We start from the raw sequence: 27969 nt of genomic DNA, 5'->3' as shown, positions 1-27969 counted from the left end.
TCTAGACATGGTAAATATGAAGGACAAAGCAGTTTTAACATAGTTTGAGTGAAGGAATTCATTTTATAGATAAAATCCCAAGAGTCTGCTGAGAAAAGAGAGTGAATGCGAAGTAGATTTTAACACGGCTCTGGGAGCGAGCCGAGTGTGGGCTAACCAGGAGAATTGCTTGAAAGAAACGCGACACCGAATGAGCGGTCAGAACAAAGCCTCAATACGGTGTTCCCGTGGTGTTTTTGTTGCTGCCTTGTCGATTGCACAGGGGCAAGCGTTTCAACCAAGCAACGCTCACCATGGGGAAGGTGGTTATGGCAACTAGCCTGATGCCCTGCTCCCGCAGTGACGGATAATCGTACTCTGGTTTCTCTTCATAACATACAAGTCTTTCGCCTTTTACTAAAGACTTTCGTGGAGAGCAGCACTAATGAGTTGTTTCTATTTTTGGCAGGCTTTACCTTTGCGGGTGAAGCCCTTTCTGTCTGTGCAAAAGAAATCTTGTTACTGTGCAGAGTGACTTCTCTGAGTAGAGTCGCCTTACTTGTTGCGATTGTGCCGATGTTCGAAGCTGGAGTGCAAAGTTGTTGCTTGAATGGTGCTTGCTGGAGCATGCGGGAGTGCAAAGTTATACCATTTAAAAGGGCTGAAGAGTGCTCAGTGCAGCGGGTGGGCGGAGGTGCAACGTGACACTCTGGCCACCTATGGCCATAAAAAGAACACTGCTACAAGTGCGCATTGTGCCAGCAAGGGCCCTCGGACCTGAAACAGTGGACAGTTATCGCTTCTCGGCCTTTTGGCTAAGATCAAGTGTAGTATCTGTTCTTATCAGTTTAATATGTCCTCTATACGAGGACTACATATTAAATGGATTTTTAAGAATAGGAGTTGAAAAAGAAGCTTGCTCCGTTCACTCCAAGCATCGACCCAGTACTGCAGTGCCGCTGGGAACGGTGCGCTCTTCTCTGCTCTTGTGAAAAAGCAAACAGCGGTGCAGGATGGAAGTTTCAGGGAGCCCAAGATGAAACTTTCTTTTAATCTGCTGAGAAAAGAGAGTGAATGCGAAGTAGACTTTAACACAGCTCTGGGAGCGAGCCGAGTGTGGGCTAACCGGGAGAATTGCTTGAAAGAAACGCGACACCGAATGAGTGGTCAGAACAAAGCCTCAATACGGTGTTCCCGTGGTGTTTGTGGCTGCCTTGTCTTTTGCACAGAGTAAAAGACAAGGCAGCCATCGAATAGGGCCCGATTGTTCCTACTTGGTCAGCCGAGGAGCAAGGGGGGGGAGCAAGCGTCTCAACCAAGCAAATCTCACCAAGTAGGAACAATCGGGCCCTATTCGATGGCTGCAACACCTGAAAGAGATATTGATGCGAGACCCGATCAAAAGCTTTTTCAAAGTCTAAATTTAAGATGACAAGCAGGGTGTTTCTGTCTCTAGCGTAATCAATGATGTCTATAATCAGTACGAGGCTGTCGGTGAGTTGTCTCTCTGAGATGGCACAAGCCTGGTCTGGGTGAATTACCTCCTCTAAAACAGAGGACATCCGTGTCGATAAAACCTTGCTAAAAAGTTTACAGTCAAAGTTTAAAAGTGTGATGGGCCTCCAATTCTTTAGGTCAGTCTTATCATTTTTATCAGAAGTGAAGAAATAAATGAATGCCTATCAACAAATGTGGGATCTAAACTCTAGTGCTTCCTCTAAAATAATTTCCTTTCTCAATTTAGAAATGTGTGCGTGTAAGTCACAACACCCGTGACACCAAAACGGCTTTCTTTTCTCTACACTCTGCACTATGAGCACACACACCAAATCAGAAAGGCTTTTCTCTCTCTTTTCTACATTATGGACTGTGGGGACACAAAACCGCTCTCTCTTTTTTTTTTATCATGTGCCAGGGCGTTGTCTCACGTATTAGATTGTGCTTAAGATACGAATGGGTTTATCAGTCACATCAGAATCCATACATACTGATCCTCCCGTAATAAAATGGTCGAATCTTATCATACACACTTTGTTTCTTGTGACAATCAAGTCAGCGAAACAGCGTATACACGTCAAGACACTGAATCAAGTTTGCCACAAGAACTCATAAGTTTGGCAGTATTGCTCTGCCGTCAGCAATCATACACCCATTTTATTTTCGTGAGACATGTGCAGGCACCTGTTCATCTACTGTTCTATCACTATGAATTAGTTTATCTATTATCAATAAGGATACTTCTACAACTACTCTATCAAAGTATGTCCGGACTTCTTACGTTGTCAGTTGCTATATATGAATAAGTGGGTAGCTACTGACAAGCATTAAGCATGTCACACAGCCCAAACATATAACATTTCAGGACACACCACACAGTTAACAACCACAGTGAAGCGTGTCAAAGCCCAAACATGTAACATTCAACAGGACACTTACACAACACATTCAAATCAAACAGTCAGACAACATACAAGAACATATACCCCAGCCGGCATTGCTCCCTGCCTATTTTCCTACAGCTCACTATGTGTGCGCACACCTTTATTCAGAAACTCTTCAACTTATACTGTTTTACCGAAGCTGCTACAGCTCGATTGGCCGAATACCAAATAATCCTAATTCGGTGAATTTGACATCTGCCTTACATGTAACAGATTAGCGGTTTAGCAGTTTTAATTTAGTTTGAGTGAAGGAATTCATTTTATAGCAAAATCCGAAATCGTGAAGAACTCATGAAAGTAAGCTTATTCTCGGATTCCTGAAACTTTAGATTTGCTATTTCTTTTACTGCAAAGTACAACGTTGGTTTTTTTGTTTAAATCGTTCAAGACATGGTAAATATGAAGGACAAAGCAGTTTTAACATAGTTTGAGTGAAGGAATTCATTTTATTGATAAAATCCCAAGAGTCTGCTGAGAAAAGAGAGTGAATGCGAAGTAGACTTTAACACGGCTCTGGGAGCGAGCCGAGTGCGGGCTAACCGGGAGAATTGCTTGAAAGAAACGCGACACCGAATGAGCGGTCAGAACAAAGCCTCAATACGGTTTTCCCGTGGTGTTTTTGTTGCTGCCTTGTCTTTTGCACAGAGTAAAAGACAAGGCAGCCATCGAATAGGGCCCGATTGTTCCTACTTGGTCAGCCGAGGAGCAAGGAGGGGGGGGGAGCAAGCGTTTCAACCAAGCAAAGCTCACCATGGGGAAGGTGGCTATGCCAACTAGCCTGATGCCCTGCTCCCGCAGTGACGGATAATCGTACTCTGGTTTCTCTTCATAACGTACAAGTCTTTCACCTTTTACTAAAGACTTCTGTGGAGAGCAGCACTAATGAGTTGTTTCTATTTTTGGCAGGCTTTACCTTTGCGGGTGAAGCCCTTTCTGTCTGTGCAAAAGAAATCTTGTTACTGTGCAGAGTGACTTCTCTGAGTAGAGTCGCCTTACTTGTTGCGACTGTGCCGATGTTCGAAGCTGGAGTGCAAAGTTGTTGCTTGAATGGTGCTTGCTGGAGCGTGCGGGAGTGCAAAGTTATACCATTTAAAAGGGCTGAAGAGTGCTCAGTGCAGTGGGTGGGCGGAGGTGCAAAGTGACACTCTGGCCACCTATGGCCATAAAAAGAACAGGGGTGTTAGCGGACAAGTGCGCATTGTGCCAGGAAGGGCCCTCGGACGTGAACCAGTGGACAGTTGTCGCTTCTCGGCCTTTTGGCTAAGATCAAGTGTAGTATCTGTTCTTATCAGTTTAATATCTGATATGTCCTCTATACGAGGACTACATATTAAATGGATTTTTAGCAATAGGAGTTGAAAAAGTAGCTTGCTCCGTTCACTCCAAGCATTGACCCCGTACTGCAGTGCCGCTGGGAACGGTGCGCTCTTCTCTACTCTTGTGAAAAAGCAAACAGCGGTGCAGGATACAAGTTTCAGGGAGCCCAAGACGAAACTTTCTTTTAGTCTGCTGAGAAAAGAGAGTGAATGCGAAGTAGACTTTAACCCGGCTATGGGAGCGAGCCGAGTGTCGGCTAACCGGGAGAATTGCTTGAAAGAAACGCCATACCAAATGAGCGGTCAGAACAAAGCCTCAATACGGTGTTCCCGTTGTGTTTTTGTTGCTGCCGCTGTTTGCTTTTTCACAAGAGCGCACCTGTTGAGGGGGGGCCTGGGGGGGCCTGGGTGATGGTGGGTCTCAGGCCCGGGCTGCTGCGACTGGTGTGACCGGGTGGTTTGTTTGTTTGTTTTTTGTTGTTGTTTGTTTGTTTTTTGTAGAGGTCCTCCGGAGTGGGGTTGGGTTGAGTGGGGTGGGGCGGGATGGGTACCTTCTGGGGGTACAGTAGCTCCCAGAATATGGTCGCTGCAGGCCCCGAGCCTGGTGGACATCAGGCCCTCCTGTCCTGTGTTGGTTCCCTGGTAGCGGGGATGCCTATTGCAGCCAGTCCCTGGCTGCCCCCAGTGTATATCCCCATACCCCTCTCCCTTCTGGCTCCTGTACACAGCACACACTCACACATGAAGGGTTTTGGGGGCGTGTGTGTTCGGTGGGGTGTAGTGGACTCTGCAGTAGTTGCACTCTGCAGTTCCCACCCCTGTTTTAATTACACCTTAGACATTACTACTTATCAAACACACTCACACACACACATTAGCTCTTGGGGGGTGGTTACACTGAGTGGCATCTGGTGGGCGGGGCTCTTTGGGTATGTAGGCTGCCCAGAGGGCCACGCTCCCAGTTCTACAAGTTTGGCTGCCCCTCAATTTTAATTGCTCACTATTAGAAAATATTGAAGAGCCAGAAGGGTGAGGGGAGGGGTCTTCTTCGCACACCCCTGCTTCCTGGTTGCTGCTCGGGGCGGGAGGGGCCAGGAGGATTAATTAATTGTTCTGCTGGTTTGGGGTCTGTGGTGGCTGGGGGGCTGCTGGCCCCCTGGTGTGCCCGCTGCACTACACCCCAGCGGAGTCGAGGGAGGGAGGACGTGTGGATGTATGGGACATGAAAGTGTGTGTGGTAATGATTGGGCCTGGATCTTGGACTTGCTGTCGCCTGGCCTGCCTGTGCTTCTCCCGATGGGGGGGGCGGCGTGGCCTCTCTCCGCTGCTCGCGACTTCACCCACCTGTGGGCACGTCTTGACTCCCAGGGCACTTGGCCAGGGGTGCTGGGGCAGGCGCTGACCCACTGTGTGGCTGTCTGGGGCGCTTGGCCCTCCTGGGTATTGGGTGGGGCCTCTGTCGGGGGGTTTGGGGGCGCTCGGGCTCCTGGGGCCCGGATCCAGTGCACGGCCCATGTCTGGGCGGCTGGGGCCTGGCGACGTCGGTGGGCTGTTGCCCCTGGCTCCCGGAGGGCCTCTGCCCTATGCTTATGGGGGCTCTTTCCGGGGGCTTCCTCTGCAGTCTTCTGGGTGGATGCGTGGTTGCCCCTGCGGTGGGCTTCCTGGGTTCTGTGCTCTGTGGGGACTGCTGGTGGCCTGGGTCTTGTGGCCCTCTCTGCCTGCTTCTGATTGCTTGGGGGGGCTGTGGATTGTGGCCCTGTACGCTTATACACTCATAACTAAGCACGGTTATCATGTAGGTCCTGTGCCATGGGTGTTGCATGTTCTCACACACACACAACCACATTCATTAGTCCAGTAGCATGGTCGCTAAGCAGTTGATGTATTATCATGTCGTCTCAGGTCATCTATATCCACAGCTGTGTTGTATGCGATGTATGTTCTGTTTTTCTCTTCTTTCCTCTTCTTCTTTCCTTGTCCCCCGGTCCGGTTCAGTTCTATTACATGTCATATATTGTAAACAGAAATAAATAAATGGGCATCAAGGGGAGCTTTACATTTATAAAACTTCCCTTGGCAAAGCAAATCTGTTTGGCATCAAAGGTATTCAGACTACAATTCTGCTGCCATAATGCTGAACACGATAAGGGGAAAAAAAAAAAAAGTAAAGAAGACAGTTCTGCCGAAAGCCAGACCTGTTCTAAGTTCTGTACTTTTTAAAAGGGAGCCAACACAGGACAGGAGGGCCTGATGTCCACCAGGCTCGGGGCCTGCAGCGACCATATTCTGGGAGCTACTGTACCCCCAGAAGGTACCCATCCCGCCCCACCCCACTCAACCCAACCCCACTCCGGAGGACCTCTACAAAAAACAAACAAACAACAACAAAAAACATACAAACAAACCACCCGGTCACACCAGTCGCAGCAGCCCGGGCCCAAGACCCACCATCACCCAGGCCCCCCCAGGCCCCCCCTCAACAGGTGCGCTCTTGTGAAAAAGCAAACAGCGGCAGCAACAAAAACACAACGGGAACACCGTATTGAGGCTTTGTTCTGACCGCTCATTTGGTATGGCGTTTCTTTCAAGCAATTCTCCCAGTTAGCCCGCACTCGACTCGCTCCCAGAGCCGTGTTAAAGTCTACTTCGCATTCACTCTCTTTTCTCAGCAGACTAAAAGAAAGTTTCATCTTGGGCTCCCTGAAACTTGCATCCTGCACCGCTGTTTGCTTTTTCACAAGAGTAGAGAAGAGCGCACCGTTCCCAGCGTCACTGCAGTACGGGGTCAATGCTTGGAGTGAACGGAGCAAGCTACTTTTTCAACTCCTATTGCTAAAAATCCATTTAATATGTAGTCCTCGTATAGAGGACATATCAGATATTAAACTGATAAGAACAGATACTACACTTGATCTTAGCCAAAAGGCCGAGAAGCGACAACTGTCCACTGGTTCACGTCCGAGGGCCCTTCCTGGCACAATGTGCACTTGTCCGCTAACACCCCTGTTCTTTTTATGGCCATAGGTGGCCAGAGTGTCACTTTGCACCTCCGCCCACCTGCTGCACTGAGCACTCTTCAGCCCTTTTAAATGGTATAACTTTGCACTCCCGCACGCTCCAGCAAGCACCATTCAAGCAACAACTTTGCACTCCAGCTTCGAACATCGGCACAATCGCAACAAGTAAGGCGACTCTACTCAGAGAAGTCACTCTGCACAGTAACAAGATTTCTTTTGCACAGACAGAAAGGGCTTCACCCGCAAAGGTAAAGCCTGCCAAAAATAGAAACAACTCATTAGTGCTGCTCTCCACGAAAGTCTTTAGTAAAAGGCGAAAGACTTGTATGTTATGAAGAGAAACCAGAGTACGATTATCCGTCACTGCGGGAGCAGGGCATCAGGCTAGTTGCCATAGCCACCTTCCCCATGGTGAGCGTTGCTTGGTTGAAACGCTTGCCCCTGTGCAATCGACAAGGCAGCAACAAAAACACCACGGGAACACCGTATTGAGGCTTTGTTCTGACCGCTCATTCGGTGTCGCGTTTCTTTCAAGCAATTCTCCCGGTTAGCCCACACTCGGCTCGCTCCCAGAGCCGTGTTAAAGTCTACTTCGCATTCACTCTCTTTTCTCAGCAGACTCTTGGGATTTTATCTATAAAATGAACTCCTTCACTCAAACTATGTTAAAACTGCTTTGTCCTTCATATTTACCATGTCTAGAAAGATTTAAACAAAAAAAAAACAACGTTGTACTTTGCAGTAAAAGAAAGAGCAAATCTAAAGTTTCAGGAATCCGAGAATAAGCTTACTTTCATGAGTTCTTCACGATTTCGGATTTTGCTATAAAATGAATTCCTTCACTCAAACTAAATTAAAACTGCTAAACCGCTAATCTGTTACATGTAAGGCAGATGTCAAATTCACCGAAATAGGATCTAAGGGTATTCGGCCAATCGAGCTGTAGCAGCTTTGGTAAAAGAGTATAAGTTGAAGAGTTTGTGAATAAAGGTGTGCGCACACATAGTGAGCTGTAGGAAAATAGGCAGGGAGCAATGCCGGCTGGGGTATATGTTCTTGTATGTTGTCTGACTGTTTGATTTGAATGTGTTGTGTAAGTGTCCTGTTGAATGTTACATGTTTGGGCTTTGACACTTCACGGTGGTTGTTAACTGTGTGGTGTGTCCTGAAATGTTATATGTTTGGGCTGTGTGACATGCTTAATGCTTGTCAGTAGCTACCCACTTATTCATATATAGCAACTGACAACATAAGAAGTCTGGACATACTTTGATAGTAGTTGTAGAAGTATCCTTATTGATAATAGATAAACTAATTCATAGTGATAGAACAGTAGATGAACAGGTGCCTGCACATGTCTCACGAAAATAAAATGGGTGTATGATTGCTGACGGCAGAGCAATACTGCCAAACTTATGAGTTCTTGTGGCAAACTTGATTCAGTGTCTTGACGTGTATACGCTGTTTCGCTGACTTGATTGTCACAAGAAACAAAGTGTGTTTGATAAGATCCGACCATTTTATTACAGGAGGATCAGTATGTATGGATTCTGATGTGACTGATAAACCCATTCGTATCGTAAGCATAATCTAATACGTGAGACAACGCCCTGGCACACAATCAAAAAAAAAAGAGAGAGCGGTTTTGTGTCCCCACAGTCCATAATGTAGAAAAGAGAGAAAAAAGCCTTTCTGATTTGGTGTGTGTTCTCACAGTGCAGAGTGTAGAGAAAAGAGAGAAAAGAAAGCCGTTTTGGTGTCACGGGTGTTGTAACTTACACACACACATTTCTGAATTGAGAAAGGAAAATATTTTAGAGGAAGCACTAGAGTTTAGATCCCACATTTGTTGATAGGCATTCATTTATTTCTTCACTTCTGATGAAGTTTCAACAATAAACAACAAACTTTGTATTATGAGAAAGAACCAGACTCATTCTTCAGGAATCCGAAAATAAGCTCTATTTTACGAGTTATGCACGAATTCGGATTCTCCTATAAAACCTTAACTCTAACCAAGTTAAGACTGCTTTGTCCTTCATATTTATTCATGTCTAATCAAGTTTCAACGATAAACAACGTTGTACTTTGTACTTCTTCAGCAATAAGCATCTCTCGACATATGACGAAATACAGATTTTGCTATAAAATTAATTCCTTCTATCAGCCTGACTCAAAACTGTTTGTCCTCCTTATTTATCCACTTCAAATCAAGTTTCAACAATTAAAAAAATGTTGTAGTTTGAGAAAAAACAACTTAATCTTAAGCAATCAGTAGGGTAAGAAAGGGTAAGAAAAGGTGCAAATGCCAACCATACATCACTAAAAGGTGGAGCGGAAGTATTCGGCTGCAAGTAGGTGCGAATGCCTGACAATGTATGATCAAAAGAGGGAGCGGAGGTTTTCGGCTGCAAGGTCTGAATGTCCAACCATAATTTGTAAAAACCGGGGAAGAAAAGGCTCGAAAGCCCGACTATACACCATCAAAAGCGGGAGCGGAGGTGTTCGGCTGCAAGTAGGTGTGAATGTTCGACCATAATTTGTAAAAAGCGGGTAAGAAAAGGTTCGAATGCCCGACTATATATTAACCAAAGCAGGAGGAGAGGTCTTCGGATAAGAGTGGGTGAGAATTTACAACCATAATCTATAAAATGCGGTGAAAAAAAAGGTGTGAATACCCCATAGAACACTAAAAGGTAGAGCGGAAGTGTTCGGCTGCAAGAAGGTGTGAATGTCTGACCATAGTTTGTAAAAAGCGGGTAAGAAAAGGTTCGAATGCCCGAACATACACCATCAAAGGAGGGATTTTTTTTTACAAATTATGGATGGACATTCAGACCTTCTTTCAGCCGAAAACCTCCGCTCCCTCTTTTGATCATACATTGTCGGGCATTCGCACCTTTTCTCACCCGCTTTTTACAATTCATGGTCGGACTTTCACACCTTTTAGTAGCGGAACAACTCTGCTCCCGCTATTGATTGTGTACAATAGGGTATTTTAACCTTTTCTTACCTGCTTTTTGCCAATTATGGTTGGACATTCACACCTTCTTACAGCGGAACACCTCCGCTCCCTCCTTTGATGGTGTATGTTCGGGCATTCGAACCTTTTCTTACCCGCTTTTTACAAACTATGGTCAGACATTCAAACCTTCTTGTAGCCGAACACATCCACTCCTGCTTTTGATGATGGGTATTCAAACCTACTTGTTGCCCGCTTTTCATTAATTATGGGTGGACATACACACCTTGTCGCAGCCAAACACCTCAGCTCCCTGTTAGGATCATGTATGGTTGGGCATTCGTACCTTTTCTTACCCATTTTGCAGTAATTATGGGTGGACATTCACACCTTGCATTTGAACACCTCCTCTCCCGCTTATGATCATGTGCGGTTTGATTTTCGAAAATTCTCTTCCATGTTTTCTAGCAATTATTGATGGACATTCAGACCTTCTTGCAGCTGAACACCTCCGCTCCAGCTGTTGATGGTGTATAGTCGGGCTTTCGAGCCTTTTCTTCCCAGATTTTTACAAAATATGGATGGACATTCAGACCTTGTTTCAGCCGAAAACCTCCGCTCCCTCTTTTGATCATACATTGTCGGGCATTCGCACCTTTTCTTACCCGCTTTTTACAAACCATGGTCGGACTTTCACACCTTTTAGTAGCGGAACAACTCTGCTCCCGCTATTGATTGTGTACAATCGGGTATTTTAACCTTTTCTTACCTGCTTTTTGCCAACTATGGTCGGACATTCACACCTTCTTACAGCGGAACACCTCCGCTCCCTCCTTTGATGGTGTATGTTCGGGCATTCGAACCTTTTCTTACCCGCTTTTTACAAACTATGGTCAGACATTCACACCTTCTTGCAGCCGAACACTTCCGCTCTACCTTTTAGTGTTCTATGGGGTATTCACACCTTTTTTTTCACCGCATTTTATAGATTATGGTTGTAAATTCTCACCCACTCTTATCCGAAGACCTCTCCTCCTGCTTTGGTTAATATATAGTCGGGCATTCGAACCTTTTCTTACCCGCTTTTTACAAATTATGGTCGAACATTCACACCTACTTGCAGCCGAACACCTCCGCTCCCGCTTTTGATGGTGTATAGTCGGGCTTTCGAGCCTTTTCTTCCCCGGTTTTTACAAATTATGGTTGGACATTCAGACCTTGCAGCCGAAAACCTCCGCTCCCTCTTTTGATCATACATTGTCAGGCATTCGCACCTACTTGCAGCCGAATACTTCCGCTCCACCTTTTAGTGATGTATGGTTGGCATTTGCACCTTTTCTTACCCTTTCTTACCCTACTGATTGCTTAAGATTAAGTAGTTTTTTCTCAAACTACAACATTTTTTTAATTGTTGAAACTTGATTTGAAGTGGATAAATAAGGAGGACAAACAGTTTTGAGTCAGGCTGATAGAAGGAATTAATTTTATAGCAAAATCTGTATTTCGTCATATGTCGAGAGATGCTTATTGCTGAAGAAGTACAAAGTACAACGTTGTTTATCGTTGAAACTTGATTAGACATGAATAAATATGAAGGACAAAGCAGTCTTAACTTGGTTAGAGTTAAGGTTTTATAGGAGAATCCGAATTCGTGCATAACTCGTAAAATAGAGCTTATTTTCGGATTCCTGAAGAATGAGTCTGGTTCTTTCTCATAATACAAAGTTTGTTGTTTATTGTTGAAACTTCATCAGAAGTGAAGAAATAAATGAATGCCTATCAACAAATGTGGGATCTAAACTCTAGTGCTTCCTCTAAAATAATTTCCTTTCTCATTTCAGAAATGTGTGTGTGTAAGTTACAACACCCGTGACACCAAAACGGCTTTCTTTTCTCTCTTTTCTCTACACTCTGCACTGTGAGAACACACACCAAATCAGAAAGGCTTTTTTCTCTCTTTTCTACATTATGGACTGTGGGGACACAAAACCGCTCTCTCTTTTTTTTTTTGATTGTGTGCCAGGGCGTTGTCTCACGTATTAGATTATGCTTAAGATACGAATGGGTTTATCAGTCACATCAGAATCCATACATACTGATCCTCCCGTAATAAAATGGTCGGATCTTATCAAACACACTTTGTTTCTTGTGACAATCAAGTCAGCGAAACAGCGTATACACGTCAAGACACTGAATCAAGTTTGCCACAAGAACTCATAAGTTTGGCAGTATTGCTCTGCCGTCAGCAATCATACACCCATTTTATTTTCGTGAGACATGTGCAGGCACCTGTTCATCTACTGTTCTATCACTATGAATTAGTTTATCTATTATCAATAAGGATACTTCTACAACTACTATCAAAGTATGTCCAGACTTCTTATGTTGTCAGTTGCTATATATGAATAAGTGGGTAGCTACTGACAAGCATTAAGCATGTCACACAGCCCAAACATATAACATTTCAGGACACACCACACAGTTAACAACCACCGTGAAGTGTCAAAGCCCAAACATGTAACATTCAACAGGACACTTACACAACACATTCAAATCAAACAGTCAGACAACATACAAGAACATATACCCCAGCCGGCATTGCTCCCTGCCTATTTTCCTACAGCTCACTATGTGTGCGCACACCTTTATTCACAAACTCTTCAACTTATACTCTTTTACCAAAGCTGCTACAGCTCGATTGGCCGAATACCCTTAGATCCTATTTCGGTGAATTTGACATCTGCCTTACATGTAACAGATTAGCGGTTTAGCAGTTTTAATTTAGTTTGAGTGAAGGAATTCATTTTATAGCAAAATCCGAAATCGTGAAGAACTCATGAAAGTAAGCTTATTCTCGGATTCCTGAAACTTTAGATTTGCTCTTTCTTTTACTGCAAAGTACAACGTTGTTTTTTTTTTGTTTAAATCTTTCTAGACATGGTAAATATGAAGGACAAAGCAGTTTTAACATAGTTTGAGTGAAGGAATTCATTTTATAGATAAAATCCCAAGAGTCTGCTGAGAAAAGAGAGTGAATGCGAAGTAGACTTTAACACGGCTCTGGGAGCGAGCCGAGTGTGGGCTAACCGGGAGAATTGCTTGAAAGAAACGCGACACCGAATGAGCGGTCAGAACAAAGCCTCAATACGGTGTTCCCGTGGTGTTTTTGTTGCTGCCTTGTCGATTGCACAGGGGCAAGCGTTTCAACCAAGCAACGCTCACCATGGGGAAGGTGGCTATGGCAACTAGCCTGATGCCCTGCTCCCGCAGTGACGGATAATCGTACTCTGGTTTCTCTTCATAACATACAAGTCTTTCGCCTTTTACTAAAGACTTTCGTGGAGAGCAGCACTAATGAGTTGTTTCTATTTTTGGCAGGCTTTACCTTTGCGGGTGAAGCCCTTTCTGTCTGTGCAAAAGAAATCTTGTTACTGTGCAGAGTGACTTCTCTGAGTAGAGTCGCCTTACTTGTTGCGATTGTGCCGATGTTCGAAGCTGGAGTGCAAAGTTGTTGCTTGAATGGTGCTTGCTGGAGCATGCGGGAGTGCAAAGTTATACCATTTAAAAGGGCTGAAGAGTGCTCAGTGCAGCGGGTGGGTGGAGGTGCAACGTGACACTCTGGCCACCTATGGCCATAAAAAGAACACTGCTACAAGTGCGCATTGTGCCAGGAAGGGCCCTCGGACCTGAAACAGTGGACAGTTATCGCTTCTCGGCCTTTTGGCTAAGATCAAGTGTAGTATCTGTTCTTATCAGTTTAATGTGTCCTCTATACGAGGACTACATATTAAATGGATTTTTAAGAATAGGAGTTGAAAAAGAAGCTTGCTCCGTTCACTCCAAGCATCGACCCAGTACTGCAGTGCCGCTGGGAACGGTGCGCTCTTCTCTGCTCTTGTGAAAAAGCAAACAGCGGTGCAGGATGGAAGTTTCAGGGAGCCCAAGATGAAACTTTCTTTTAATCTGCTGAGAAAAGAGAGTGAATGCGAAGTAGACTTTAACACAGCTCTGGAAGCGAGCCGAGTGTGGGCTAACCGGGAGAATTGCTTGAAAGAAACGCGACACCGAATGAGTGGTCAGATCAAAGCCTCAATACGGTGTTCCCGTGGTGTTTGTGGCTGCCTTGTCTTTTGCACAGAGTAAAAGACAAGGCAGCCATCGAATAGGGCCCGATTGTTCCTACTTGGTCAGCCGAGGAGCAAGGGGGGGGAGCAAGCGTCTCAACCAAGCAAATCTCACCAAGTAGGAACATTCGGGCCCTATTCGATTGCTGCAACACCTGAAAGAGATATTGATGCGAGACCCGATCAAAAGCTTTTTCAAAGTCTAAATTTAAGATGACAAGCCGGGTGTTTCTGTCTCTAGCGTAATCAATGATGTCTCGAATCAGTACGAGGCTGTCGGTGAGTTGTCTCTCTGAGATGGCACAAGCCTGGTCTGGGTGAATTACCTCCTCTAAAACAGAGGACATCCGTGTCGTTAAAACCTTGCTAAAAAGTTTACAGTCAAAGTTTAAAAGTGTGATGGGCCTCCAATTCTTTAGGTCAGTCTTATCATTTTTGTCAGAAGTGAAGAAATAAATGAATGCCTATCAACAAATGTTGGATCTAAACTCTAGTGCTTCCTCTAAAATAATTTCCTTTCTCAATTTAGAAATGTGTGTGTGTAAGTCACAACACCCGTGACACCAAAACGGCTTTCTTTTCTCTACACTCTGCACTGTGAGCACACACACCAAATCAGAAAGGCTTTTTTCTCTCTTTTCTACATTATGGACTGTGGGGACACAAAACCGCTCTCTCTTTTTTTTTTTATCGTGTGCCAGGGCGTTGTCTCACGTATTAGATTGTGCTTAAGATACGAATGGGTTTTATCAGTCACATCAGAATCCATACATACTGATCCTCCCGTAATAAAATGGTCGGATCTTATCAAACACACTTTGTTTCTTGTGACAATCAAGTCAGCGAAACAGCGTATACACGTCAAGACACTGAATCAAGTTTGCCACAAGAACTCATAAGTTTGGCAGTATTGCTCTGCCGTCAGCAATCATACATCCATTTTATTTTCGTGAGACATGTGCAGGCACCTGTAGAGTCGCCTTACTTGTTGCGACTGTGCCGATGTTCGAAGCTGGAGTGCAAAGTTGTTGCTTGAATGGTGCTTGCTGGAGCATGCGGGAGTGCAAAGTTATACCATTTAAAAGGGCTGAAGAGTGCTCAGTGCAGCAGGTGGGCGGAGGTGCAAAGTGACACTCTGGCCACCTATGGCCATAAAAAGAACAGGGGTGTTAGCGGACAAGTGCGCATTGTGCCAGGAAGGGCCCTCGGACGTGAACCAGTGGACAGTTGTCGCTTCTCGGCCTTTTGGCTAAGATCAAGTGTAGTATCTGTTCTTATCAGTTTAATATCTGATATGTCCTCTATACGAGGACTACATATTAAATGGATTTTTAGCAATAGGAGTTGAAAAAGTAGCTTGCTCCGTTCACTCCAAGCATTGACCCCGTACTGCAGTGCCGCTGGGAACGGTGCGCTCTTCTCTACTCTTGTGAAAAAGCAAACAGCGGTGCAGGATGGAAGTTTCAGGGAGCCCAAGATGAAACTTTCTTTTAATCTGCTGAGAAAAGAGAGTGAATGCGAAGTAGACTTTAACACGGCTCTGGGAGCGAGTCGAGTGCGGGCTAACCGGGAGAATTGCTTGAAAGAAACGCCATACCAAATGAGCGGTCAGAACAAAGCCTCAATACGGTGTTCCCGTTGTGTTTTTGTTGCTGCCGCTGTTTGCTTTTTCACAAGAGCGCACCTGTTGAGGGGGGGCCTGGGGGGGCCTGGGTGATGGTGGTTCTCAGGCCCGGGCTGCTGCGACTGGTGTGACCGGGTGGTTTGTTTGTTTGTTTTTTGTTGTTGTTTGTTTGTTTTTTGTAGAGGTCCTCCGGAGTGGGGTTGGGTTGAGTGGGGTGGGGCGGGATGGGTACCTTCTGGGGGTACAGTAGCTCCCAGAATATGGTCGCTGCAGGCCCCGAGCCTGGTGGACATCAGGCCCTCCTGTCCTGTGTTGGCTCCCTTTTAAAAAGTACAGAACTTAGAACAGGTCTAGTCCCTGGCTTTCGGCAGAACTGTCTTCTTTACTTTTTTTTTTTTTCCCCTTATCGTGTTCAGCATTATGGCAGCAGAATTGTAGTCTGAATACCTTTGATGCCAAACAGATTTGCTTTGCCAAGGGAAGTTTTATAAATGTAAAGCTCCCCTTGATGCCCATTTATTTATTTCTGTTTACAATATATGACATGTAATAGAACTGAACCGGACCGGGGGACAAGGAAAGAAGAAGAGGAAAGAAGAGAAAAACAGAACATACATCGCATACAACACAGCTGTGGATATAGATGACCTGAGACGACATGATAATACATCAACTGCTTAGCGACCATGCTACTGGACTAATGAATGTGGTTGTGTGTGTGTGAGAACATGCAACACCCATGGCACAGGACCTACATGATAACCGTGCTTAGTTATGAGTGTATAAGCGTACAGGGCCACAATCCACAGCCCCCCCAAGCAATCAGAAGCAGGCAGAGAGGGCCACAAGACCCAGGCCACCAGCAGCCCCCACAGAGCACAGAACCCAGGAAGCCCACCGCAGGGGCAACCACGCATCCACCCAGAAGACTGCAGAGGAAGCCCCCGGAAAGAGCCCCCATAAGCATAGGGCAGAGGCCCTCCGGGAGCCAGGGGCAACAGCCCACCGACGTCGCCAGGCCCCAGCCGCCCAGACATGGGCCGTGCACTGGATCCGGGCCCCAGGAGCCCGAGCGCCCCCAAACCCCCCGACAGAGGCCCCACCCAATACCCAGGAGGGCCAAGCGCCCCAGACAGCCACACAGTGGGTCAGCGCCTGCCCCAGCACCCCTGGCCAAGTGCCCTGGGAGTCAAGACGTGCCCACAGGTGGGTGAAGTCGCGAGCAGCGGAGAGAGGCCACGCCGCCCCCCCCATCGGGAGAAGCACAGGCAGGCCAGGCGACAGCAAGTCCAAGATCCAGGCCCAATCATTACCACACACACTTTCATGTCCCATACATCCACACGTCCTCCCTCCCTCGACTCCGCTGGGGTGTAGTGCAGCGGGCACACCAGGGGGCCAGCAGCCCCCCAGCCACCACAGACCCCAAACCAGCAGAACAATTAATTAATCCTCCTGGCCCCTCCCGCCCCGAGCAGCAACCAGGAAGCAGGGGTGTGCGAAGAAGACCCCTCCCCTCACCCTTCTGGCTCTTCAATATTTTCTAATAGTGAGCAATTAAAATTGAGGGGCAGCCAAACTTGTAGAACTGGGAGCGTGGCCCTCTGGGCAGCCTACATACCCAAAGAGCCCCGCCCACCAGATGCCACTCAGTGTAACCACCCCCCAAGACCTAATGTGTGTGTGTGAGTGTGTTTGATAAGTAGTAATGTCTAAGGTGTAATTAAAACAGGGGTGGGAACTGCAGAGTGCAACTACTGCAGAGTCCACTACACCCCACCGAACACACACGCCCCCAAAACCCTTCATGTGTGAGTGTGTGCTGTGTACAGGAGCCAGAAGGGAGAATGGGGATATACACTGGGGGCAGCCAGGGACTGGCTGCAATAGGCATCCCCGCTACCAGGGAGCCAACACAGGACAGGAGGGCCTGATGTCCACCAGGCTCGGGGCCTGCAGCGACCATATTCTGGGAGCTACTGTACCCCCAGAAGGTACCCATCCCGCCCCACCCCACTCAACCCAACCCCACTCCAGAGGACCTCTACAAAAAACAAACAAACAACAACAAAAAACAAACAAACAAACCACCCGGTCACACCAGTCGCAGCAGCCCGGGCCTGAGACCCACCATCACCCAGGCCCCCCCAGAGCCCCCCTCAACAGGTGCGCTCTTGTGAAAAAGCAAACAGCGGCAGCAACAAAAACACAACGGGAACACCGTATTGAGGCTTTGTTCTGACCGCTCATTTGGTATGGCGTTTCTTTCAAGCAATTCTCCCGGTTAGCCGACACTCGGCTCGCTCCCATAGCCGGGTTAAAGTCTACATCGCATTCACTCTCTTTTCTCAGCAGACTAAAAGAAAGTTTCATCTTGGGCTCCCTGAAACTTGCATCCTGCACCGCTGTTTGCTTTTTCACAAGAGTAGAGAAGAGCGCACCGTTCCCAGCGGCACTGCAGTACGGGGTCAATGCTTGGAGTGAACGGAGCAAGCTACTTTTTCAACTCCTATTGCTAAAAATCCATTTAATATGTAGTCCTCGTATAGAGGACATATCAGATATTAAACTGATAAGAACAGATACTACACTTGATCTTAGCCAAAAGGCCGAGAAGCGACAACTGTCCACTGGTTCACGTCCGAGGGCCCTTCCTGGCACAATGCGCACTTGTCCGCTAACACCCCTGTTCTTTTTATGGCCATAGGTGGCCAGAGTGTCACTTTGCACCTCCGCCCACCCGCTGCACTGAGCACTCTTCAGCCCTTTTAAATGGTATAACTTTGCACTCCCGCACGCTCCAGCAAGCACCATTCAAGCAACAACTTTGCACTCCAGCTTCGAACATCGGCACAGTCGCAACAAGTAAGGCGACTCTACTCAGAGAAGTCACTCTGCACAGTAACAAGATTTCTTTTGCACAGACAGAAAGGGCTTCACCCGCAAAGGTAAAGCCTGCCAAAAATAGAAACAACTCATTAGTGCTGCTCTCCACAGAAGTCTTTAGTAAAAGGTGAAAGACTTGTACGTTATGAAGAGAAACCAGAGTACGATTATCCGTCACTGCGGGAGCAGGGCATCAGGCTAGTTGGCATAGCCACCTTCCCCATGGTGAGCTTTGCTCGGTTGAAACGCTCTCTCCCCCCCTCCCCCCCCCCCCTTGCTCCTCGGCTGACCAAGTAGGAACAATCGGGCCCTATTCGATGGCTGCCTTGTCTTTTACTCTGTGCAAAAGACAAGGCAGCAACAAAAACACCACGGGAAAACCGTATTGAGGCTTTGTTCTGACCGCTCATTCGGTGTCGCGTTTCTTTCAAGCAATTCTCCCGGTTAGCCCGCACTCGGCTCGCTCCCAGAGCCGTGTTAAAGTCTACTTCGCATTCACTCTCTTTTCTCAGCAGACTCTTGGGATTTTATCAATAAAATGAATTTCTTCACTCAAACTATGTTAAAACTGCTTTGTCCTTCATATTTACCATGTCTTGAAAGATTTAAACAAAAAAACCAACGTTGTACTTTGCAGTAAAAGAAATAGCAAATCTAAAGTTTCAGGAATCCGAGAATAAGCTTACTTTCATGAGTTCTTCACGATTTCGGATTTTGCTATAAAATGAATTACTTCACTCAAATTAAATCAAAACTGCTAAACCGCTAATCTGTTACATGTAAGGCAGATGTCAAATTCACCGAATTAGGATTATTCGGTATTCGGCCAATCGAGCTGTAGCAGCTTCGGTAAAAGAGTATAAGTTGAAGAGTTTGTGAATAAAGGTGTGCGCACACATAGTGAGCTGTAGGAAAATAGGCAGGGAGCAATGCCGGCTGGGGTATATGTTCTTATATGTTGTCTGACTGTTTGATTTGAATGTGTTGTGTAAGTGTCCTGTTGAATGTTACATGTTTGGGCTTTGACACTTCACGGTGGTTGTTAACTGTGTGGTGTGTCCTGAAATGTTATATGTTTGGGCTCTGTGACATGCTTAATGCTTGTCAGTAGCTACCCACTTATTCATATATAGCAACTGACAACATAAGAAGTCTGGACATACTTTGATAGTAGTTGTAGAAGTATCCTTATTGATAATAGATAAACTAATTCATAGTGATAGAACAGTAGATGAACAGGTGCCTGCACATGTCTCACGAAAATAAAATGGGTGTATGATTGCTGACGGCAGAGCAATACTGCCAAACTTATGAGTTCTTGTGGCAAACTTGATTCAGTGTCTTGACGTGTATACGCTGTTTCGCTGACTTGATTGTCACAAGAAACAAAGTGTGTTTGATAAGATCCGACCATTTTATTACGGGAGGATCAGTATGTATGGATTCTGATGTGACTGATAAACCCATTCGTATCGTAAGCATAATCTAATACGTGAGACAACGCCCTGGCACACAATCAAAAAAAAAAAGAGAGAGCGGTTTTGTGTCCCCACAGTCCATAATGTAGAAAAGAGAGAAAAAAGCCTTTCTGATTTGGTGTGTGTGCTCACAATGCAGAGTGTAGAGAAAAGAAAGCCGTTTTGGTGTCACTGGTGTTGTGACTTACACACACACATTTCTGAATTGAGAAAGGAAATTATTTTAGAGGAAGCACTAGAGTTTAGATCCCACATTTGTTGATAGGCATTCATTTATTTCTTCACTTCTGATGAAGTTTCAACAATAAACAACAAACTTTGTATTATGAGAAAGAACCAGACTCATTCTTCAGGAATCCGAAAATAAGCTCTATTTTACGAGTTATGCACGAATTCGGATTCTCCTATAAAACCTTAACTCTAACCAAGTTAAGACTGCTTTGTCCTTCATATTTATTCATGTCTAATCAAGTTTCAACGATAAACAACGTTGTACTTTGTACTTCTTCAGCAATAAGCATCTCTCGACATATGACGAAATACAGATTTTGCTATAAAATTAATTCCTTCTATCAGCCTGACTCAAAACTGTTTGTCCTCCTTATTTATCCACTTCAAATCAAGTTTCAACAATTAAAAAAATGTTGTAGTTTGAGAAAAAACAACTTAATCTTAAGCAATCAGTAGGGTAAGAAAGGGTAAGAAAAGGTGCAAATGCCAACCATACATCACTAAAAGGTGGAGCGGAAGTATTCGGCTGCAAGTAGGTGCGAATGCCTGACAATGTATGATCAAAAGAGGGAGCGGAGGTTTTCGGCTGCAAGGTCTGAATGTCCAACCATAATTTGTAAAAACCGGGGAAGAAAAGGCTCGAAAGCCCGACTATACACCATCAAAAGCGGGAGCGGAGGTGTTCGGCTGCAAGTAGGTGTGAATGTTCGACCATAATTTGTAAAAAGCGGGTAAGAAAAGGTTCGAATGCCCGACTATATATTAACCAAAGCAGGAGGAGAGGTCTTCGGATAAGAGTGGGTGAGAATTTACAACCATAATCTATAAAATGCGGTGAAAAAAAAGGTGTGAATACCCCATAGAACACTAAAAGGTAGAGCGGAAGTGTTCGGCTGCAAGAAGGTGTGAATGTCTGACCATAGTTTGTAAAAAGCGGGTAAGAAAAGGTTCGAATGCCCGAACATACACCATCAAAGGAGGGAGCGGAGGTGTTCCGCTGTAAGAAGGTGTGAATGTCCGACCATAGTTGGCAAAAAGCAGGTAAGAAAAGGTTAAAATACCCGATTGTACACAATCAATAGCGGGAGCAGAGTTGTTCCGCTACTAAAAGGTGTGAAAGTCCGACCATGGTTTGTAAAAAGCGGGTAAGAAAAGGTGCGAATGCCCGACAATGTATGATCAAAAGAGGGAGCGGAGGTTTTCGGCTGAAACAAGGTCTGAATGTCCATCCATATTTTGTAAAAATCTGGGAAGAAAAGGCTCGAAAGCCCGACTATACACCACCAACAGCTGGAGCGGAGGTGTTCAGCTGCAAGAAGGTCTGAATGTCCATCAATAATTGCTAGAAAACATGGAAGAGAATTTTCGAATATCAAACCGCACATGATCATAAGCGGGAGAGGAGGTGTTCAAATGCAAGAAGGTGTGAATGTCCACCCATAATTACTGCAAAATGGGTAAGAAAAGGTACGAATGCCCAACCATACATGATCCTAACAGGGAGCGGAGGTGTTTGGCTGCGACAAGGTGTGTATGTCCACCCATAATTAATGAAAAGCGGGCAACAAGTAGGTTTGAATACCCATCATCAAAAGCAGGAGTGGATGTGTTCGGCTACAAGAAGGTTTGAATGTCTGACCATAGTTTGTAAAAAGCGGGTAAGAAAAGGTTCGAATGCCCGAACATACACCATCAAAGGAGGGAGCGGAGGTGTTCCGCTGTAAGAAGGTGGGAATGTCCAACAGTAATTGGCAAAAAGCGGGTAAGAAAAGGTTAAAATACCCTATTGTACACAATCAATAGCGGGAGCAGAGTTGTTCCGCTATTAAAAGGTGTCAAAGTCCGACCATGAATTGAAAAAGCAGGTAAGAAAAGGTGCGAATGCCCGACAATGTATGATCAAAAGAGGGAGCGGAGGTTTTCAGCTGAAAGAAGGTCTGAATGTCCATCCATATTTTGTAAAAATCTGGGAAGAAAAGGCTCGAAAGCCCGACTATACACCATCAACAGCGGGAGCGGAGGTGTTCCGCTGTAAGAAGGTCTGAATGTCCATCAATAATTGCTAGAAAACATGGAAGAGAATTTTCGAATATCAAACCGCACATGATCATAAGCGGGAGAGGAGGTGTTAAAATGCAAAAAGGTGTGAATGTCCACGACTATACACCATCAAATGCGGGAGCGGAAGTGTTCGGCTGTGAGTAGGTGTGAATGTCAAACCATAATTGCTGAAAAATGTGTTAGAAAAGACTAGAATGCTGGACCATACATCATCAAAAGCTGGAAAAGTGGTGTTCGGCTGCAAGTAGGTGTGAATGTCCAGCCATAATTACTCACAAACCGGTAAGAAAAGGTAGTATTGCCAGACCATACATTATCAAAACAGGGAGCGGAGGTGGTTCAGCTGCAAGGTGTGAATGTCTGACTAAAGTTTATAAAAAGCGGGTAAGACAAGGTGCGAATGCCTGACAATGTATGATCAAATGAGGGAGCGGAGGTTTTCGGCTGCAAGGTCTGAATGTACAACCATAATTTGTAAAAACCGGGGAAGAAAAGGCTCGAAAGCCCGACTATACACCATCAAAAGCGGGAGCGGAGGTGTTCGGCTGCAAGTAGGTGTGAATGTTCGACCATAATTTGTAAAAAGCGGGTAAGAAAAGGTTTGAATGCCCGACTATATATTAACAAAAGCAGGAGGAGAGGTCTTCGGATAAGAGTGGGTGAGAATTTCCAACCATAATCAATAAAATGCGGTGAAAAAAAAGGTGTGAATACCCCATAGAACACTAAAAGGTGGAGCAGAAGTGTTCGGCTGCAAGAAGGTGTGACTGTTCGACTATATTTGGTGAAAAGCAGGTGAAGCAAGGTCTGAATGCCCAACCTTACATCATCAAAAACGAGATCAGAGGTGTTTGGCTGCAAGAAAGCCATAGTTTGCCAAAAGCGGGTAAGCTGCGAATGACCGACTAAATATCAACAAAAGTGGGGGCGGAGGTCTTCGGATGCAAGTGGGTGTGAATATCCCACCATACAAGTATGGTGGAGAGGAAGCTGTGAATGGCCGACCATAGTAAAAAGCGGGTGAGAAAAGGTGCGAATGTCCAATCATACATGATCAAAACAGGGAGCGGAGGTGTTTGGCTGCGACAAGGTGTGTATGTCCACCCATAATTAATGAAAAGCGGGCAACAAGTAGGTTTGAATACCCATCATCAAAAGCAGGAGTGGATGTGTTCCGCTACAAGAAGGTTTGAATGTCTGACCATAGTTTGTAAAAAGCGGGTAAGAAAAGGTTCGAGTGCCCGAACATACACCATCAAAAGAGGGAGCGGAGGTGTTCCGCTGTAAGACGGTGTGAATGTCCAACAATAGTTGGTAAAAAGCGGGTAAGAAAAGGTTAAATTACCCGACTGTACACAATCAAAAGAGGGAGCGGAGTTGTTCAGCTAAGAGAAGGTGTGAAAGTCCGACCTTGGTTTGTAAAAAGCGGGTAAGAAAAGGTTCGTATGCCCGAATATACACCATCAAAAGCGGAAGCGGAGGTGTTCGGCTGCAAGATATTGTGAACGTCCGACCAAAGTTTGTAAAAAGCAGTTAAGAAAAGGTTCGAATATCTAACCAAACATAAGAATGAGTCTTTTCCGCTGTAGAATGCCCGACTATAGACCATCAAATGCGGGAGCGGAGGTGTTCGGCTCTGAGTAGGTGTGAATGTCCGACCATAATTGCTGAAGAATGTGTTAGAAAAGGTAAGAATGCTGGACCATACATCATCAAAAGCGGTAGAGATGGTGTTCGGCTGCAAAAAGGTGTGACTGTTCGACTAAAGTTTGTAAAAAGTGGGTAAGACAAAGTGCGAATGCCTGACAATGTATGATCAAAAGCGGGAGCGGAGGTGTTCAGCTGCAAGAAGGTCTACATGTCCATCAATAATTGCTAGAAAACATGAAAGAAACTTTTCGAAAATCAAACCGCACATGATCATAAGTGGGATAGGAGGTGTTCAGCTGCAAGGTGTGAATGTCCACCCATAATTCCTGAAAAATGGGCAAAAAAAAGGTGTGAATGCCCAACCATACATCATCAAAAGCAGGAGTGGAAGTGTTCAGCTACAAGAAGGTGTGAACGTCCAACCAAAATATGTAAAAAGAAGTTAAGAAAAGGTTCGAATATCCAACCAAACATAATCAAAAGCGGGAGCAGAGCTGTTCGACTGCAAGTAGGTGTGAATGTCAGATCATAATTTGCAAAAAGCTGATGAGAAAGGGTGAGAATGCCCGACTATACATCATCAAATGCGGGAGCGGAGTTGTTCGGCTGTGAGTAGGTGTGAATCTCCGACCATAATTGCTGAAAAATGTGTTAGAAAAGGTAAAAATGCCGGTCCATACATCATCAAAAGCGAGAGAGGTTGTGTTCGGCTGCAAGTAAGTGTGAATGTCCAGCCATAATTACTCACAAACGGGTAAGAAAAGGTAGTATTGCCAGACCATATATGATCAAAACAGGGAGCGGAGGTGGTTCAGCTGCAAGAAGGTTTGAATGTCAAACTAAAGTTCAAATATATTAACAAAAGCGGGAGGAGAGGTCTTCGGATGAAATTGGTTGAAAATTTCCAACCATAATGTATAAAATGCGGTGAAAAAAAAGGTGTGATAGAACACTAAAAGGTGGAGCGGAAGTGTTCGGCTGCAAGAAGGTGTGAATGTCCGACTATATTTGGTGAAAAGCAGGTGAAGCAAGGTCTGAATGCCCAACCTTACATCATCAAAAGCAAGATCAGAGTTGTTTGGCTGCAAGAAGGCCATAGTTTGCCAAAAGCGGGTAAGGTGCGAATGTCCGACTAAATATCAACAAAATTTGGGGCGGAGGTTTTCGGATGCAAGTGGGTGGGAATATCCCACCATACAAGTATGGTGGAGAGGAAGCTGTGAATAGCCGACCATAGTTTGGAAAAAGCGGGTAAGAAAAGGTTTGAATGCCCGAACATACACCATCAAAAGAGGGAGCGGAGGTGTTCCGCTGTACGAAGGTGTGAATGTCCGACCATACTTGGTAAAAAGCGGGTAAGAAAAGGTTAAAATACCCGACTGTACACAATCAATAGTGGGAGCGGATGTGTTCGGCTACAAGAAGGTGTGACAGTCCGACCATGGTTTGTAAAAAGCGGGTAAGAAAAGGTGCGAATGTCCGAAAATGTATGATCAAAAGAGAGAGCGGAGGTTTTCGGATACACGAAGGTTTGAATGTCCTACCATAGTTTGTAAATAGCGGGTAAGAAAAGGTTCGAATGCCCGACTATACACCATAAAAAGCGGGAGCGGAGGTGTTCCGCTGTAAGACGGTGTGAATGTCCGACCATAGTTGGTAAAAAGCGGGTAAGAAAAGGTTAAAATACCCGACTGTACACAATCAATAGCGGGAGCGGAAGTGTTCGGCTACAAGAAGGTGTGAAGAAGATGCAGTAGAAGAAGTTGAAATCCATCTACACATTGATAAATATGAAGGACAAAGCAGTTCCCACTTGCCCATAAGAAAATAAGCTTATTCTCGGATTCCTGATCCTTCAGTGTTGCTCTTTCTTCTACTGTAAAATACAGTGTTGTTCTTTGTTGAAGTCGATCTAGACATTGATAAATATGAAGGAAAAAGCAGTTTTAACTTGGTTTGAGTGAATTAATTCATTTTATACATAAAATCCGAAATCGTGCAGAACTCATGAAAATAAGCTTATTCTCGGATTCCTAAAACTTTTGATTGGCTCTTTCTTTTACTGCAAAGTACAACGTTGTTTTTTTGTTTAAATCTATCGAGACATTGATAAATATGAAGGTAAAAGCCGTTTTAACATAGTTTGAGTGAAGGAATTGATTTTATAGAAAAAAATCCCAAATCATGCAGAACTCCTCAAAAGGGGCGTATGGCTTAATCACAAGTGTGGTTCTTTCTCATTCAGGGTAGTATGAGGAAGTTTATGCTTGAAATATATGTAGAAATGGGTACATATGAAGGACAAAGCAGTGTTAACTTAGTTTGAGAGAAGGAATTCATTTTATACATAAAATCCCAAATCATGCAGAACGTATGAAAAGAAGCTTATTCTCGGATTCCTGATCCTTCAGTTTTGCTCTTTCTTCTACTGCAAAATACAATGTTGTTCTTTGTTGAAGTCGATCTAGACATTGATAAATATGAAGGAAAAAGCAGTTTTAACTTGGTTTAAGTGAATGAATTAATTTTATACATAAAATCCGAAATCGTGCAGAACTCATGAAAATAAGCTTATTCTCGGATTCCTAAAACTTTTGATTTGCTCTTTCTTTTATTGCAAAGTACAACGTTGTTTTTTTGCTTAAATCTATTGAGAAATTGATAAATATGAAGGTAAAAGCCGTTTTAACATAGTTTGAGTGAAGGAATTAATTTTATAGATAAAATCCCAAATCATGCAGAACTCCTCAAAAGGGAGGTATGGCTTAATCACAAGTGTGGCTCTTTCTCATTCAGGGTAGTATGAGGAAGTTTATGCTTGAAATATATGTAGAAATGGGTACATATGAAGGACAAAGCAGTGTTAACTTAGTTTGCGTGAAGAAATTCATTTTATACATAAAATCCGAAATCGTGCAGAACTCATGAAAATAAGCTTATTCTCGGATTCCTGATCCTTCAGTTTTGCTCTTTCTTTTACTGCAACGTACAACGTTGTTTTTTGTTGAAATCTATCTAGACATTGATAAATACCAGCCGAAACTCTGCTGCCGCTTTTGATAATTTATGGTTGGGCATTCTTACCTTTTCTTACCCGCTTTTTACAAATTATGATCTTAGATTCACACCTACTTGCACTACTTACTACCTTCTCATCCACTTTTGATCATGTGCGGTTGGGCTTTCGCACCTTTTCTTACCCATTTTTCAGTAATTATGGGTGGACATTCAGACCTTCTTGCAGCCGAAAACCTCCGCTCCTCTTTTGATCATACATTGTCGGGCATTCACACCTTGTCTTACCCGCTTTTTACAAACTTTAGTCGGACATTCAAACCTTCTTGCAGCTGAACCACCTCCGCTCCCTGTTTTGATCATATATGGTCTGGCAATAGTACCTTTTCTTACCCATTTGTGAGTAATTATGGCTGGACATTCACACCTTCTTGCAGCCGAACACAACCTCTCCCGCTTTTGATGATATATGGTCCGGCATTCTTACCTTTTCTAACACATTTTTCAGCAATTATGGTCGGAGATTCACACCTACTCACAGACGAACACCTCCGCTCCCACATTTGATAGTGTATAGTCGGGCATTCTCACCCTTTCTCATCAGCTTTTTGCAAATTATGATCTGATATTCACACCTACTTGCAGTCGAACAGCTCTGCTCCCGCTTTTGATTATGTTTGGTTGGATATTCGAACATTTTCTTAATGCTTTTTACAAACTTTGGTCGGACGTTCACACCGTCTTGCAGCCGAACACCTCCGCTTCCGCTTTTGATGGTGTATAGTCGGGCATTCGAGCCTTTTCTTACCCACCTATTACTTACTATGGTTGGACATTCAAACCTTCTTGTAGCCGAATACATCCGCTCCTGCTTTTGATGATGTATGATTTGGCATTCGCACCTTTTCTTACCCATTTTTCAGTAATTATTGGTCGGACATTCAGACCTTCTTGCACCTGAACACCTCTGCTCCCGCTTTTGATGGTGTATAGTTGGGCTTTCGAGCCTTTTCTTCCCCGATTTTTACAAATTACGGTTGGACATTCAGACCTTGCAGCCGAAAACCTCCGCTCCCTGTTTTGATCATGTGTGGTCTGGAAATACTACCTTTTCTTCCCCCGTTTGTGAGTAATTATGGCTGGACATTCACATCTACTTGCAGCCGAAAAACAATCTCTCCCGCT

The 27969-nt window shown here is 44.7% G+C and overlaps 11 non-coding genes across 11 annotated transcripts; 7 read left to right on the top strand and 4 right to left on the bottom strand.

Moving 5' to 3' along the window:
- The first annotated feature begins 352 nt into the window (after positions 1-352).
- Positions 353-466, top strand: LOC140317363 (U5 spliceosomal RNA). The gene has a single exon (XR_011917684.1). It is a non-coding gene; the product is annotated as a U5 spliceosomal RNA (small nuclear RNA).
- Positions 467-774: 308 nt separating this feature from the next.
- LOC140317052 (U2 spliceosomal RNA) lies at positions 775-958 on the top strand. Its single transcript, XR_011917402.1, has one exon. It is a non-coding gene; the product is annotated as a U2 spliceosomal RNA (small nuclear RNA).
- Positions 959-3230: 2272 nt separating this feature from the next.
- On the top strand, positions 3231-3344 carry LOC140317411 (U5 spliceosomal RNA). The gene has a single exon (XR_011917728.1). It is a non-coding gene; the product is annotated as a U5 spliceosomal RNA (small nuclear RNA).
- A 316-nt stretch (positions 3345-3660) lies between these two features.
- LOC140317477 (U2 spliceosomal RNA) lies at positions 3661-3851 on the top strand. The gene has a single exon (XR_011917775.1). It is a non-coding gene; the product is annotated as a U2 spliceosomal RNA (small nuclear RNA).
- Positions 3852-6483: 2632 nt separating this feature from the next.
- On the bottom strand, positions 6484-6674 carry LOC140317007 (U2 spliceosomal RNA). Its single transcript, XR_011917361.1, has one exon. It is a non-coding gene; the product is annotated as a U2 spliceosomal RNA (small nuclear RNA).
- Positions 6675-6990: 316 nt separating this feature from the next.
- Positions 6991-7104, bottom strand: LOC140317362 (U5 spliceosomal RNA). Its single transcript, XR_011917683.1, has one exon. It is a non-coding gene; the product is annotated as a U5 spliceosomal RNA (small nuclear RNA).
- A 5893-nt stretch (positions 7105-12997) lies between these two features.
- Positions 12998-13111, top strand: LOC140317361 (U5 spliceosomal RNA). Its single transcript, XR_011917682.1, has one exon. It is a non-coding gene; the product is annotated as a U5 spliceosomal RNA (small nuclear RNA).
- A 308-nt stretch (positions 13112-13419) lies between these two features.
- On the top strand, positions 13420-13603 carry LOC140317103 (U2 spliceosomal RNA). The gene has a single exon (XR_011917450.1). It is a non-coding gene; the product is annotated as a U2 spliceosomal RNA (small nuclear RNA).
- Positions 13604-15068: 1465 nt separating this feature from the next.
- On the top strand, positions 15069-15259 carry LOC140317476 (U2 spliceosomal RNA). Its single transcript, XR_011917774.1, has one exon. It is a non-coding gene; the product is annotated as a U2 spliceosomal RNA (small nuclear RNA).
- Positions 15260-17893: 2634 nt separating this feature from the next.
- On the bottom strand, positions 17894-18084 carry LOC140317475 (U2 spliceosomal RNA). The gene has a single exon (XR_011917773.1). It is a non-coding gene; the product is annotated as a U2 spliceosomal RNA (small nuclear RNA).
- A 316-nt stretch (positions 18085-18400) lies between these two features.
- Positions 18401-18514, bottom strand: LOC140317410 (U5 spliceosomal RNA). The gene has a single exon (XR_011917727.1). It is a non-coding gene; the product is annotated as a U5 spliceosomal RNA (small nuclear RNA).
- Positions 18515-27969: the final 9455 nt, after the last annotated feature.

Source organism: Leuresthes tenuis, unplaced genomic scaffold (genome assembly GCF_036924035.1).
Source record: "Leuresthes tenuis unplaced genomic scaffold, fLeuTen1.0.hap1 SCAF_10, whole genome shotgun sequence".
Lineage (NCBI taxonomy): Eukaryota > Metazoa > Chordata > Actinopteri > Atheriniformes > Atherinopsidae > Leuresthes > Leuresthes tenuis.
Note: the sequence above shows the minus strand (reverse complement) of the source record. Positions and strands in the feature narration are given on the sequence as shown.